Below are 14,576 nucleotides of genomic sequence, written 5' to 3'. Positions count from 1 at the left end.
AGAACACCAGGCCCGAGATGAATTTGTCAAGTTTCATGGAACTTATGGAGGTGCAGTTTTCTCTTAGCTTCATTCTGTTAACTCAGTTATGTGCTTTCTGTTTAACTTATTAGTGGACGAAGGGTCCTTGACTGCTCACCCAGTTCCGAGCAGATGTGGTTCTCCCTGCGTGCCGAATTAACTTTCACATGGAAGTCATTCGATATGCCAACCACTCGTTTTTGCGGGCGACGGCATATCCAAGGCTCTTGGGCAATCTTATCTCAGGTGGTGTCCCCCATTCGTGTTTCACTAGTTTTCCCTACAGCCGACTCCCCAGTGTAAGAGGAATTCTGATCCCTTAAGGACATTTGTTAACAGTTTTGCTCTCTTTGCATTGTTCGAATCCCGCGTGAATACAAATTTCTTACGGAAGGACTATGAGAACCAGTAAATAATCTGATACGTCTCAAACTTATAGCTTCCTTTACGTATGTAGAGTCTGCAACCAGCCCTCCTTCAGAGGTAAAAAAAGTATTATAAACGAACAGGCTACTATTTGATAATGGAAAGGAGCAAATCACTACATTATGAAGCATCTTAACCAACAAAATGCAAAGTACAAAAGGACAGAGGATACATTCTGTTTCAGTTACAAGTTCATTGCACCCAGCAGATCGTTTATAAAAACTAATTAAACGTATAGAAACGAAATACGATGCAGAAAATGCTACATGAACTGCCCTCTCAGATCAAATATGCCAGAGAAAACAGCCTGTGACTGAAACGGATCACAGATTCTGTAATGTCAAAGGTTTTAGAAGACGTCTCAGAAGACATGATCTTCTTTCCAGAATGAGATTTTCACTCTGCAGCGGAGTGTGTGCTGATATGAAACTTCCTGGCAGATTAAAACTGTGTGCCCGACCGAGACTCGAACTCGGGACCTTTGCCTTTCGTGGGCAAGTGCTCTACCGTCTGAGCTACCGAAGCACGACTCACGCCCGCTACTCACAGCTTTACTTCTGCCAGTACCTCGTCTCCTAGAGCACTTGCCCGCGAAAGGCAAAGGTTCCGAGTTCGAGTCTCGGTCGGGCACACAGTTTTAATCTGCCAGGAAGTTTCATGATCTTCTTTTCTTGTCCACATCAATCTGAGCAGAAATATTTTCTGTAAGTCTCACTGTAGTAGCTTATTTCATTTATAATTACATACATTAAAAATCTCTTAGATACTTGTTATCTTTTGTAACTAAAACTTTTCTCCGCAATTATTAAAATTTACATGAATTTCAATTTCGTAATAACTGTTTCAGAAAACTTAGCTGTATCTCTGAGCTCAGGAATCATAGCAAAGAGACTCAATGGCTGAGTGCGTATAAGCAAAACACAGTAAAGGAAACAAAAGAAAAATGTGGAGTAGGTATTAAAATCCATGGAGAAGAAATAAAAAAACTTTGGGGTTTGCCGACGACATTGTAATTCTGTCAGAGACAGCAAAGGACCTGGAAGAGCAGTTGAACGGAATGGACAGTATCTTGAAAGGAGGATACAAGATGAACATCAACAAAAGCAAAAGGAGGTTAATGGAATGTAGTCGAATTAAATCAGGTGATGCTCAGCGAAGAGATTAGGAAATGAGACACTTAAAGTAGTAGATGAGTATTCTTATTTGGGCAGCAAAATAACTGATGATGATCGAAGTAGAGAGGATATAAAAAGTAGACTGGATATGGCAAAAAAAAAGTTTCTGAAGAGGAGAAATTTGTTAACATCGAGTATAGATTTAAGTGTCAGGAAGCATTTTCTGAAAGTATTTGTGTGGAGTGTAGCCGTGTATCGAAATTGAAACATGAACGATAAATAGTTTAAACAAGAAGAGAATAAAAGCTTTTGAAATGTGGTGCTACAGAAGAATGCTGAAGATTAGATGGGTAGATCACATAACTAATGAGGAGCTAATAAGCAGAATTGGGGAGAAGAGGAATTTGTGGCAAAACTTGACTAGAAGAAGGTATCGCTTGGTAGGACACATTCTGAGCCATCAAGGGATCACCAATTTAGTATTGGAGGGAAGCGTGAAGTGTAGAAATCGTAGACGGAGACCAAAAGATACTAAGCAGATTCAGAAGATGTAGGTTGCAGTAGTTACCCGGAGATGAAGAACTTCGCACAGGATAGAGTAGCATGGAGAGCTGCATCAAACCAGTCTTTGAATGAAGACCGCAATAACAACAACAAGCAAAACCCGTCCCCGAGATTATTTGCTAATCATCTTATAGAACCTTCCGATTATTATAAGCAAGTGCAATTTACGTATAATCTGGCCAGTGTCTCCGAACTGTGATTTCGCTGCTCTAGCTTCAGTCAGATACAGACACTACAAATGTGATGGCTGTGTAAAACTGCTACGACTCGCATATAATGATAATTTTAATGATGCCGTGGGGAGAATGCACGCCACCATCAAGAACGCTCCACTGCTCGATGACAAAGGAACTAAATTCATTTCTGATTTTTACAAATTTTTCTTCTTTATCCAAATACCGGAGCAAAAGCATCAAGTCATAATTCTTCTGACGTTTTGTTTCTGATGATGTAACAATATAATTTCTCCAATTGCTCCTTTCCACTTATAGATTCATTCTTTCGTTCATATTCAATTCTATTATCATTCTATGGCAAACAATTGGTTTATAATGGTGCAAATGGCTCTGAGCGCTATGGGATCAACATCGGAGGTCATCAGTCCCCTAGAACTTAGACCTACTTAAACCTAACTAACCTAAGGACATCACACACACCCATGCCCGAGGCAGGATTCGAACCTGCGACCGTAGCGGTCGCGCAGTTCCAGACTGTAGCGCCTAGAACCGCTCGGCCACCTCGGCCGGCAATTGGTTTATACCTGTAATTAGTGAATAAGAGTTCTGGTTGCGGAATAAATACCTGGGTTGTGCCTCCAACGGAAAAAGCAACAGAAAACTTAGTGACGGTTAGCCCCAAACCATTATACTGTCAGCAAAACTCTTTATTTCATAAATGATGCCGGTATGCATCGCTGTTCACTGTCATTCTTCCATCACGTGTGAACGTTCTGCCTTTAGTACTATATTAGAATTGTAGGCTATGTTTCTACACAAAACTGTCAGCTGCATAATACGAACGTTGCTGTCCACAAGCAACTATAATGCGTATGTGTTGTGTACATAGTTCCGCGTAGTCAGCGCGTACACAACTTTCCCACTAGAGCGCGCCCCGCTAAGCACAACAGCGCAGGCGCAGCGCTCGTCCGTCTCCGCACTACGAGATGGCGCCGCCAATAGAGACGGACCAAATTCTGCTTCCGCCGATCCGCGTATTAATATGTAACGCAGCCAATGAGATTGCTGTTAACGTAGAAACTTTTCTCCTCGCGGATCACACTCGCGCAGTGATACCTGAACGCGCGAGGTATTATAACGAGTGTACAGACGTCCCATTAGTCAGTCTGCAGTCAAGTTTCAGTCTGCGTGTAATAAGATTATCACATTCCTGTACATAGCCATGAAGATAAATGTATAGACACTTTGTCAAGTATCAGAGATATTTGAGAATAACCACACCAAGACCAAAGGAACTTCAGATTGTCAATTGTAAATAGCATCCAGAATCAAGTTAAGTAAGGTTTATGATTTTTATTATTTTAATAAATGTGTGCGAAAATTAATCAAGTTCTGTTTAAAGTTGTTCACCGTCAATCTGTTACTCTAAGCGTGCAAGTGGCATTTCTATCGTCTGACCTAACGGCGGAAGATAAACACGCCACGATAAGACCACGAGACATATTGCTGACACTCGCCTACTTCGTTAGAGCGACAAGTCAAAAAATCTGATGCTGTGTGTACCGAAGGTCTTACAGTACGCACACCACAGTATTCAAATACAGACTTATGTAAACAGGCAGAACGCGGCGCTGTCACGGCATCGCCTATGTATGTTGCAGTTGATAGATCGGTTACTGCGGCTAGAATGGCAGGTTATCAAGATTCAAGTGAGTCTGAACATGGTATTATAGTCAGCGCACGAGCGATGGGACACAGCACCTCCGAGTGTACCGTGAACATCAGGGATCCACTGAAATATAAAATTTCTGACCTCGCTGAGGCCGGAAAAAGATCCTGCAAGAACGAGACCAACGACGATGGAAGAGAATAGTTCAACGTGACAGAAGTGCAACCCTTCCGCAAATTGCTGTAGATTTCAATGGTGCGCCATCAACAAGTGTCAGTGTGTGAAACGTTCAACGAAACATCATCGATATGAGCTTCCGGAGCCCTGAGCCCGATAACATAGACATTGGTCTGTTGAAGAGTGGAAACATGTTGCCCTGTTGGATGAGTCTCGTTTCAAATTCCATTGAGCCACGTGTCCCGGTATGGAAACAACCTCACGAATCCCTGGACCCTACTTGTTAGCAGCGGACTGTTAAAGCTGGTGGAGGCTCTGTAGTGGTGTGGGGCGTGTGCAGTTGGAGTGATATTGGACGCCTGACATATCTAGATACCACTCTGACGGGTGACACGTACGTAAGCCTCCTATCTCATCATCTGGATCCATTCATGTCCATTCTGCATTCCGACGGATTTGGGCAATTCCATTAGGGCAATACGACACCTCAAACGTTCAGAATTTCTAGAGAGTGGCTCTCCTGAGTTTAAATGCTTTCGCTGGCCCCCAAGCTAACCAGAAATGAACATTATTGAGCACATCTCGAATGCCTTGCAACTTGCTTTTCAGAAGAGATCTCCACCCCCTCGTATTCTTACGGATTTATGGACAGCCCTGCTGGATTCATGGTGTCAGTTCCCTGTAGCACTCCTTCAGACATTAGTCGAGTCCATGTGTTGCGGTACTTCTGCGTGCTCGCAGAGTCCCTACACGATATTAGGCAGATGTACCAGTTTCTTTGGCTCTTCCCTGTATATTTGTCATCTACATTAACCAATTGTTCTTGAAAAGTCGTGCCTATCACAAATTTTTACCTACGAATTCAGTTTCAGATTTGTTCAACGTGTTATACTGTTTTTGGCCTTTCAGTTTATTCCAGCCCTGGATTAATCTGGCATTAAAATGTCGAACTATTATCCACAGTGACAGTATGATCCACTTTGATCTCCTTTCCGTTACGTCATCTAACTTCAGTTTTCATTTAATCATAATTCTGTCATGGTATTTCATTAAGCTGTCGCATGTATGTACATATGTTGTAACACCCCACCCGTCACTTATCTGGTTTTGGCGTGTGTTCACCCCAGCTAATTGACTAACAGATCAACAGAGTGTGCAAAACTGCCGCAATATCGGATAACACAAAGAAAGTAATATGGCCCTGTGACTCCTGATTGAACTGCGGTGGCAGTGTTGACATTAATTGATTCAGAACTGATGCCTTTTTAATTAAAAAGGGGTGCACATTGATGTTATATTCAGCTATTGAACACCAGATACAAACGTTGAACATAAAATTAATTAAGAAAGTGACTTGGGATTTCTACTACTTGATTGAAAGCAGATGCAGTCGATTAGCACAAATTTATTTTAACTCACGACCTTCTATCATCACATTGCGTGACTCTCCTAACAGGCAATGGGAATAAATTGCGTTTACGTGCAGTAAAGCAAGATAAATTCAAATTAATTCCTATCGACTGACCCAGGCGTAATACGAAGTGCGAGAAGAATTCTACAATAAACGGCCCATGAAACCCTCATGGAAACTTTGGCGGTGTGATCCAACAAATTAATCAGTGGCCTGACTCAAGCCAGAGCAGGTGCAATATCACCGAATTCAGCGTGGAGGCGCGGCGTCGTTATGCGGACGTCGGCCGGCCTCGTGGTGCTGCAAGGCTGCGCTCATCTATTCACTCCTAGCTATCTTGCTCAGTACATAGCTGAACGAAAACTCTATCTCCAAGCTCAATCGTTCCGTTTGCTAAGTCATAAACTGCAGAAATGCTCACTCTCTCTCAGGCAAGCTGAGTAAAAATGCCACGTCCACACTCTAGGCAAACTGGGAACGGAAGACCTCTAGGGGACTTCTGCCAGTCCACTCTTCACCTCGGTTTCCCCTCCAGCAAAATCACTTACACCAACTGCCTCTCAACTTCTGCTATTTAGATCCTCCCAGGCCACCCATCACGGTTAGCATCTGCATAAAACACCAATTTTTCCGAAATTCTCCCAGGAGAGTTCTTCAAATTCCTACATTCCCATCGGAGGCTGACGTATTTCATTTTGTCGCTCTTCACCTGCTTTCTCGCATGTTTCACTGAAAACGGGACGATGGACATTTATCAACAAGCGTATTTCATTTTGTCGCTCTTCACCGGCTTTCTCGCATGTTTCACTGAAAACGGGACGATGGACATTTATCAACAGGCGTACAAGTTCTCCGACTGCTTCCTGATATACCAGCATGGGGTCAGCCACCCACTCACTGTCACTCATCTTAAGGCAGCTGGAGGCCAGGCCCCGTTACCGCTTACTCAGACCTTGAGCCGCCCTAAGCAGCCTATTGTCACTTCCCTTCGCCGCTCCCCCGCTGGCCATGGTCAACTCTGAAGACTTCCCTGGGACAAACTAGCCTCCAGTAAATCGACGCATTTCCACAAAGTTTTCAGGTCACGTGAATTACTTTAAAACCATCACCCAACATTAATTATTCCAATACGTCCATACTATACCCTCTACAAGATGCATTATGCCTTGTCAGTCATTTTTGTTCAGCCCTACTGTTCACTCAACGTGAGTTCGCTGATCTTTAATGACTTCATGTAAGGGGCATAGTTCTTGCCATCTTACAATATAGAAATAGTAAAACCTGAGATTTAATTATTGCATTTCATTTTAATTCGAATTACAGTCATAAACGTAATTTATTAAATTTCAAAGATACTCTCATACGTGGCTCGTATGCAGTACCAAACCTTTATCCACGCAAGAGAACACTACCTCGAGAAAATGACATTGAGTATGTGTCTGAACTATACATATCGCTATTTCTAGACCAAATTGTGTTATAGATTTTATATGTATATTTTTTCAGTGTTTTCAATGCATGGGTTTCACTGTAGTAAGCGAGAGTGGCTCTCAAGTGTAGAATAATTCCAGTGTCTTCTCGCATGCTGCTAGCGTAACTCGACGAGTTGTAACATGATGTATATGAAATAAAATTTATTGTAAACACACACACCTTACTTTATTAATAAAAAACGTTTAGACTACTTAATACACTAATTTTGTACAGTACTGTCGAAAGTAATTAGATAATAGAGTTCTAAAGGCATTCACTTCTGTTCAGGAAAGTAAGCTTCCTACAGACAACTGCGACTCACAATAAGTGCAACACACGCCGTGTTGGGAACGTTCAGCTGTCTAAAAATTAAACAGTGCTTTGTATCTGATTGTAACTCTGAGGTTCCCTGAGTTACCACCGTCAACAGCCAAATTTATACAGACGCCTCATTAATAAACGAACATTTCACTATATCTAGCAGTATGTACCTCATGGTCACATATCAATTTAAGAAATAAATTCTCTCTATACACGTATCCAATGGCGCATAATTTCTTATGTCAAATAATCAGAAAATGTTTCGTTGAAGAATGTTCAACTCTTTAATACTAATGTCTTCACAATGCGATTACAACATAATTGTTGTTGAATACAGGAGTAATATTGGGGCTCGGTACTTTGCAGGTGTATCTTCCAAACGCTCAACCACTTTATCGAGTTTTGCTGTGTACACGGACTAAATTAGTTCGCGTTCTTCCTTCATATTCTTTTTCTAATCTTCATCGGTGTTAATTGTAGTTCACCTGATTCTTCTGTCCAGATAATCCGAGAAATTCTCTATGGGATTAAGGTCTGCAGTTACAGACCAGCTGGAAAAAATTGAATGTAGATCTAATTTCCAATTTATCTGCGGCCCTCCATAAATTTTGCTTCTAGATAGTGAAATATCCTCTCTTCTGCAACTTGCTGTCAGTGAAAGTAGTGTCTCCCACGTCAGATAAAATAAAGTCCAATACCAAACTACTTCCAGAGCCGTGCTTGATAGTAACTCGTGTATGTCAAATTTAGCCTGTAGCTAGTCATTTAGCTTTCGCTTCATCGTACTTCTTTCCGTCCGTTCAAATGACATCGAATTTTCTCTCATAATTCCACCAGTCGGACCCTCTAACGTGATCCTTTGTGAAATGGATGCTGTTGCCCCGGTTATTTTGGTCACTTGTAGATTTTTTACCTTGCCCCTACTCCGTTGTCCCTTTCTTCTGCCATAAGCTGCCGAACAGTTGCTTCACTTACTTACTTACCTAGTTCTTGGCAGTAGTCAGATAATCATTTCTTTCTCTCCTTTGAAGATTACGTTCACTCTTTCGGATGGTTAGTTTCTTTCATTTATCTTCCTTTAGTGCCCCTTATTAGGGGAAAGTCCTATATGATTCTCCTTCCGAAATCGTCTTATGATCTCCCTGACTGTTCTTTCGGGTACTGTCAATAAACTAGCAACACCTTTGTGACTGTCAAAGATGGCCAGTTGTCACTGTGTGAACATTGTATTAGTTCCTTTGCACAGTTCTGCGACGTTGTAGACGACGCAGCAGGTCGGAACAGCAATAAGTGAGTCGACAGAGAAAAACAAGCCCTATTTTGCAAACCATACACGACGCGCGTTTATGGAGGGGTCATCAAGTCTTACTTTCACGAAACCATACGTTGTGGTGCCCGTGGTCTATGGGTAGCGTCTTTGTTCCATAATCAAAACGTCTTTGGTCCCGGGTTCAATCCCCGCCTCTGCCTAAATTTTGATAAATAATCAGCATTGGTGGCCGAAGACTTCCGCCATAAGAAGGCAGCCTCATTCTGCCAACGGCCTTGTCAAAGAGGGCGGAGGAGCGGATAGAGGTTCAGGGCACTCTCTTGTCCTAGGGATGGGAAATTGCCCCTAAAGGCGGAAGAATCACCAACGACACGAGGATGCAGAAGGCAATGGAAACCACTGCATTAAAGACACGTAACGTGTATCCACAGGACATGTGGCCCGTAATTGAAGAAGTGTCATGATGATCTCTCCATTGGCAAAAGATTCCGGAATAGTCCCCCATTCGGATCTCCGGGAGGGGACTGCCAAGGGGGAGGTTACCATGAGAAAAAGATTGAATAATCAACGAAAGGATAACGTTCTACGAGTCGGGGCGTGGAATGTCAGAAGCTTGAACGTGGTAGGGAAACTAGAAAATCTGAAAAGGGAAATGCAAAGGCTCAATCTAGATATAGTAGGGGTCAGTGAAGTGAAGTGGAAGGAAGACAAGGATTTCTGGTCAGATGAGTATCGGATAATATCAACAGCAGCAGAAAATGGTATAACAGGTGTAGGATTCGTTATGAATAGGAAGGTAGGGCAGAGGGTGTGTTACTGTGAACAGTGCAGTGACCGGGTTTTTCTAATCAGAATCGACAGCAGACCAACACCGACAACAATAGTTCAGGTATACATGCCGACGTCGCAAGCTGAAGATGAACAGATAGAGAAAGTGTATGAGGATATTGAAAGGGTAATGCAGTATGTAAAGGGGGACGAAAATCTAATAGTCATGCGCGACTGGAATGCAGCTGTAGGGGAAGGAGGAGAAGAAAAGGTTACAGGAGAATATGGGCTTGGGACAAGGAATGAAAGAGGAGAAAGACTAATTGAGTTCTGTAACAAGTTTCAGCTAGTAATAGCGAATACCCTGTTCAAGAATCACAAGAGGAGGAGGTATACTTGGAAAAGGCCGGGAGATACGGGAAGATTTCAATTAGATTACATCATGGTCAGACAGAGATTCAGAAATCAGATACTGGGCTGTAAGGCGTACCCAGGAGCAGATATAGACTCAGATCACAATATAGTAGTGATGAAGAGTAGGCTGAAGTTCACGACATTAGTCAGGAAGAATCAATACGCAAAGAAGTGGGATACGGAAGTACTAAGGAATGACGAGATACGTTTGAAGTTCTCTAACGCTATAGATACAGCAATAAGGAATAGCGTAGTAGGCAGTACAGTTGAAGAGGAATGGACATCTCTAAAAAGGGCCATCACAGAAGTTGGGAAGGAAAACATAGGTACAAAGAAGGTAGCCGCCAAGAAACCATGGGTAACAGAAGAAATACTTCAGTTGATTGATGAAAGGAGGAAGTACAAACATGTTCCGGGAAAATCAGGAATACAGAAATACGAGTCGCTGAGGAATGAAATAAATAGGAAGTGCATGGAAGCTAAGACGAAATGACTGCAGGAACAATATATGAGTCTAGCGACATACCATCTGACTTTCGGAAAAGCATCATCCACACAATTCCGAAGACGGCAAGAGCTGAGAAGTGCGAGAATTATCGCACAATCAGCTTAACAGCTCATGCATCGAAGCTGCTTACAAGAATAATATACAGAAGAATGGAAAAGAAAATTGAGAATGCGCTAGGTGACGATCAGTTTGGCTTTAGGAAAAGTAAAGGGACGAGAGAGGCAATTCTGACGTTACGGCTAATAATAGAAGCAAGGCTAAAGAAAAATCAAGATACTTTCATAGGATTTGTCGACCTGGAAAAAGCGTTTGACAATATAAAATGGTGGAAGCTGTTCGAGATTCTGAAAAAAGTAGGGGTAAGCTATAGGGAGAGACGGGTCATATACAATATGTACAACAACCAAGAGGGCATAATAAGAGTGGACGATCAAGAACGAAGTGCTCGTATTAAGAAGGGTGTAAGACAAGGCTGTAGCCTTTCGCCCCTACTCCTCAATTTGTAAATCGAGGAAGCAATGATGGAAATAAAAGAAAGGTTCAGGGGTGGAATTAAAATACAAGGTGAAAGGATATCAATGATATGATTCGCTGATGACATTGCTATCCTGAGTGAAAGTGAAGAGGAATTCAATGATCTGCTGAATGGAATGAACAGTCTAATGAGTATACAGTATGGTTTGAGAGTAAATCGGAGAAAGACGAAGGTAATGAGAAGTAGTAGAAATGAGAACAGCGAGAAACTTAACATCAGGATTGATGGTCACGATGTAAATGAAGTTAAGGAATTCTGGTACCTAGGCAGTAAAATAACCAATGACGGACGGAGCAAGGAGGACATCACAAGCAGACTCGCTATGGCAAAAAAGGCATTTCTGGCCAAGAGAAGTCTACTAATATCAAATACCGGCCTTAATTTGAGGAAGAAATTTATGAGGATGTACGTCTGGAGTACAGCATTGTGTGGTAGTGAAACATGGACTGTGGGAAAACCGGAACAGAAGAGAATGGAAGCATTTGAGATGTGGTGCTATGGACGAATGTTGAAAATTAGGTGGACTGATAAGGTAAGGAATGAGGAGGTTCTTCGCAGAATAGGAGAGGAAAGGAATATGTGGAAAACACTGATAAGGAGAAGGGAAAGGATGATAGGACATCTGCTAAGACATGAGGGAATGACTTCCATGGTGCTAGAGGGCGCTTTAGAGGGCAAAAACTGTAGAGGAAGACAGAGATTATTGGAATACGTCAAGCAAATAATTGAAGACGTAGGTTGCAAGTGCTACTCTGAGATGAAGAGGTTAGCACAGGAAAGGAATTCGTGGCGGGCCGCATCAAACCAGTCAGTAGACTGATGACCAAAAAAAAAAAAAAGTTAGAGGTTCATTCCATACGTTAATTCCAGATTATTTGTTTTAAACATAAATTTATTAACATTATACAGTGATTCATTAAACATTATTAATCGATAGCGGTCTCTCTGCTGATCCAAACGATTTTTGTACTTTCCTGATCCGCCATCTACTCAGCCGACACTGACAACTCTTAACGTAAGAAAAGTGCTTCAGTGGATAATAACGATATCTTCCGTAAATATAATTGGCGCTCTCATAAGCAAGTTTACACAACCTTTTACAGAAAGTTGGACAAACGTATTTGCTTTATAGAGGAGTATTAGTTTCCCTTTCTGCTGATTTAATGCAACTACCGTATTTATCCTCTACAGTTCCGTCGAGTACCATGGAGGTTTTCCCCGACGCCTTAACACATGCCCTATCATCCTGTCCTTTCTTACTGTCGGTGTTTTCCAAACCTTCCTTTCTCTGCCGATTCTGCGGAGAACTTCCTCAATCCTTACCTTACTAGCCAACCTAATTTTCACCGTTCCTCTGTAGTAGCACTTCTGATGTCCGCCCCTGGTAGCTGTGTGGTCAGCGCGGCGGAATGTCGTACCTATCGCCCCTTTTCGATTCCTGGGTGGGTCGGAGATTTTATCCGCTGAGGGACTGGATGTTGTGTTGTCCTTATCATCGTCATTTCATCCCCATCGACACGCAAGGCGCCGAAGTGGCGTCAGCTCGAAAGACGGGAGGTCCTAGCCACACGGCATTTCCAGCACTTCTGATACCGAAGCAAGAGCCACGAAAACGGAGTTACTAAATATGGGTGTTCGACATGGTTTCATCAAAGAAGGAGCAGTAACTATTCTGCAATTCGAATAAAGATCAGTTGCCAATATGAGCAATTTAGACATAGATATAGTCGGTGTAGTTAGGCAACTGAAATCATTTAATGCAGGCAAGTCTTCATTTCCAGACTGCATAAAAGTTAGTTTCCTTTCGTAGTATGAGGATGAAATAACTTCAGTTTTAGCAGTCGTATACAATCCGTAGCTAATTACTGGAAAGTTACACAGATCACACCGATACAGAAGGAAGGAAATAGAAGTAAACCGCTGAATTATAGACGCATGTCACTGACAATTATTTTCTGTAAGATTCAGGAACGTATACTGTCTTTCAACATTGTGAAACAGCTCGTAGAAAACGATCCATTGGCACATGACCAACATGGATTCAAAAAATACGCTATCGACAGGGACTCTCAAGTTGATTCCATATTTGTGGATTTCCAGAAGGCTTTTCTCACTTTTGCTCACAACTGGTTCCTAATCAAATTATGTGTCTGTGAAGTATCATCTCAGATGTGCGACGGGATTCGTGATATCCTCTGAGAATGGTAACTGATTGTAGTAATCGACAGGAAGTCATCCAATTAAATGAAAGTGAAATCTGGAGTCCCTCAGAGACAGTGTCAGAGCCCATCTGCTGATCCTGATCTACTCAAACGATTTACGAAACAATGCGAGCTGCCCTATTAGATTGCTTACAGATGAGGTTGTTGTTTGCCATCCAGTAAAGTCATCAGAAAATCAAAACGAAGTGCAAAATGATTTAGACCAGATATATGTATGGTGTGAAAAGTGGCAATCGATCATAAGCAAAGTGTGACGTCCACGACAGGAGTACTGAAAGTAATTTGTTAAATTTCTGTTACACAATAAATCACACAAATTTAAAGGTTGTTGATTCAACTTAATACCTAGAGATTATAGTAATAAACAATTTAGTCTCGAACCGTCACAGAGAAAATGTTGTGGGTAATGCGAGCAAAAGACTGTATTTCGTTGGCAGAACACTTAGGAGATGCAATAGGTGTAGTAAAGAGACTGTCTGCACTACGCTTGTCCATCCTCTTTTGGAGGGCTGCTGTGAGGTATGAGATCATTATCGGTAGCGTTGAAAGAAGGCAGTTCAAAGAAATGCAGCTCCTTCTGTGCCACCGTGAAATAGGACATAGAGTGCCACGGATGTGGTCAACAAGTAGGAATGGTAATCACTAAAAAGAAGGCGTTTTTAGCTGCGGTGAGATATTGTCACGATATTTCCATCAGTGAAGTTCTCCTTCAAATGCGATATTACATTTTAACTATCAGCTACGAAGGGAGGATTGATCAACGTAATAACATAAGAGAAATCATAGCTCGCAGGAAAAAGATCTAGTGTGTATCTTTGTCTTGCGCTGTTTGAAAGTGGAATGGCCGAGTAGTAGTCTGAAAGTGATTTTATGAACCGTCTTCCAAGTAGTTAAGTGTGAGAAGCAGAGGAGTCATACAGATACAGTTATAGCGTGCGTCACCCATCATCTCTTCCGCGCGAATAATGACTCAGGACGCGCTTATTCCACATCTCATAAGGATGCCAGAATATTACAAATCACTTTTGGTATATCCGGCTTCGAAAATAAAGAACAAGGCTCTGTTTTGGTCTTCTTACGCAGTACACGTACAGTTCTCTGCAGCCAGAAACAGTATTGTTCCACTGTAGCGGAAATGTAATGTTGGAGAGGTACACATTTCCCGACCGGTCGTTGTAGCTGTGCAGGAGAATAGCCGGAGCTCCAGGGAAGTGGAGGCCCCAGCACGCCGTGGGCCCAGCACGGCATGTTAATATTTCATCGCGATCTGCGGGCCACGTATAGGAGGGCCGCACCATCGGCAGCGGTCGGTTGCTGGTCCTCCTGGGATTCCTGCTGGTCCACCGTGGCCGGCCCAGCACTCTCGTAATTACACAGGAGTCCGCGTGGCGTCGCCATGGGCGTCGTCAGCGCACTCTGTCGCCGACACTCGAAGACGGGCGAGCAGTCCGCGGTCACCACCTGCCTGCAGCAAGCAAAGAACTTAAGCCCAGGCACAGCGAGGTC

The sequence above is a fragment of the Schistocerca americana genome, chromosome 4 (genome assembly GCF_021461395.2).
Source record: "Schistocerca americana isolate TAMUIC-IGC-003095 chromosome 4, iqSchAmer2.1, whole genome shotgun sequence".
NCBI classification, from domain to species: domain Eukaryota; kingdom Metazoa; phylum Arthropoda; class Insecta; order Orthoptera; family Acrididae; genus Schistocerca; species Schistocerca americana.
The sequence above is the reverse complement of the archived record's forward strand: the minus strand, read 5'-3'. Positions refer to the sequence as shown.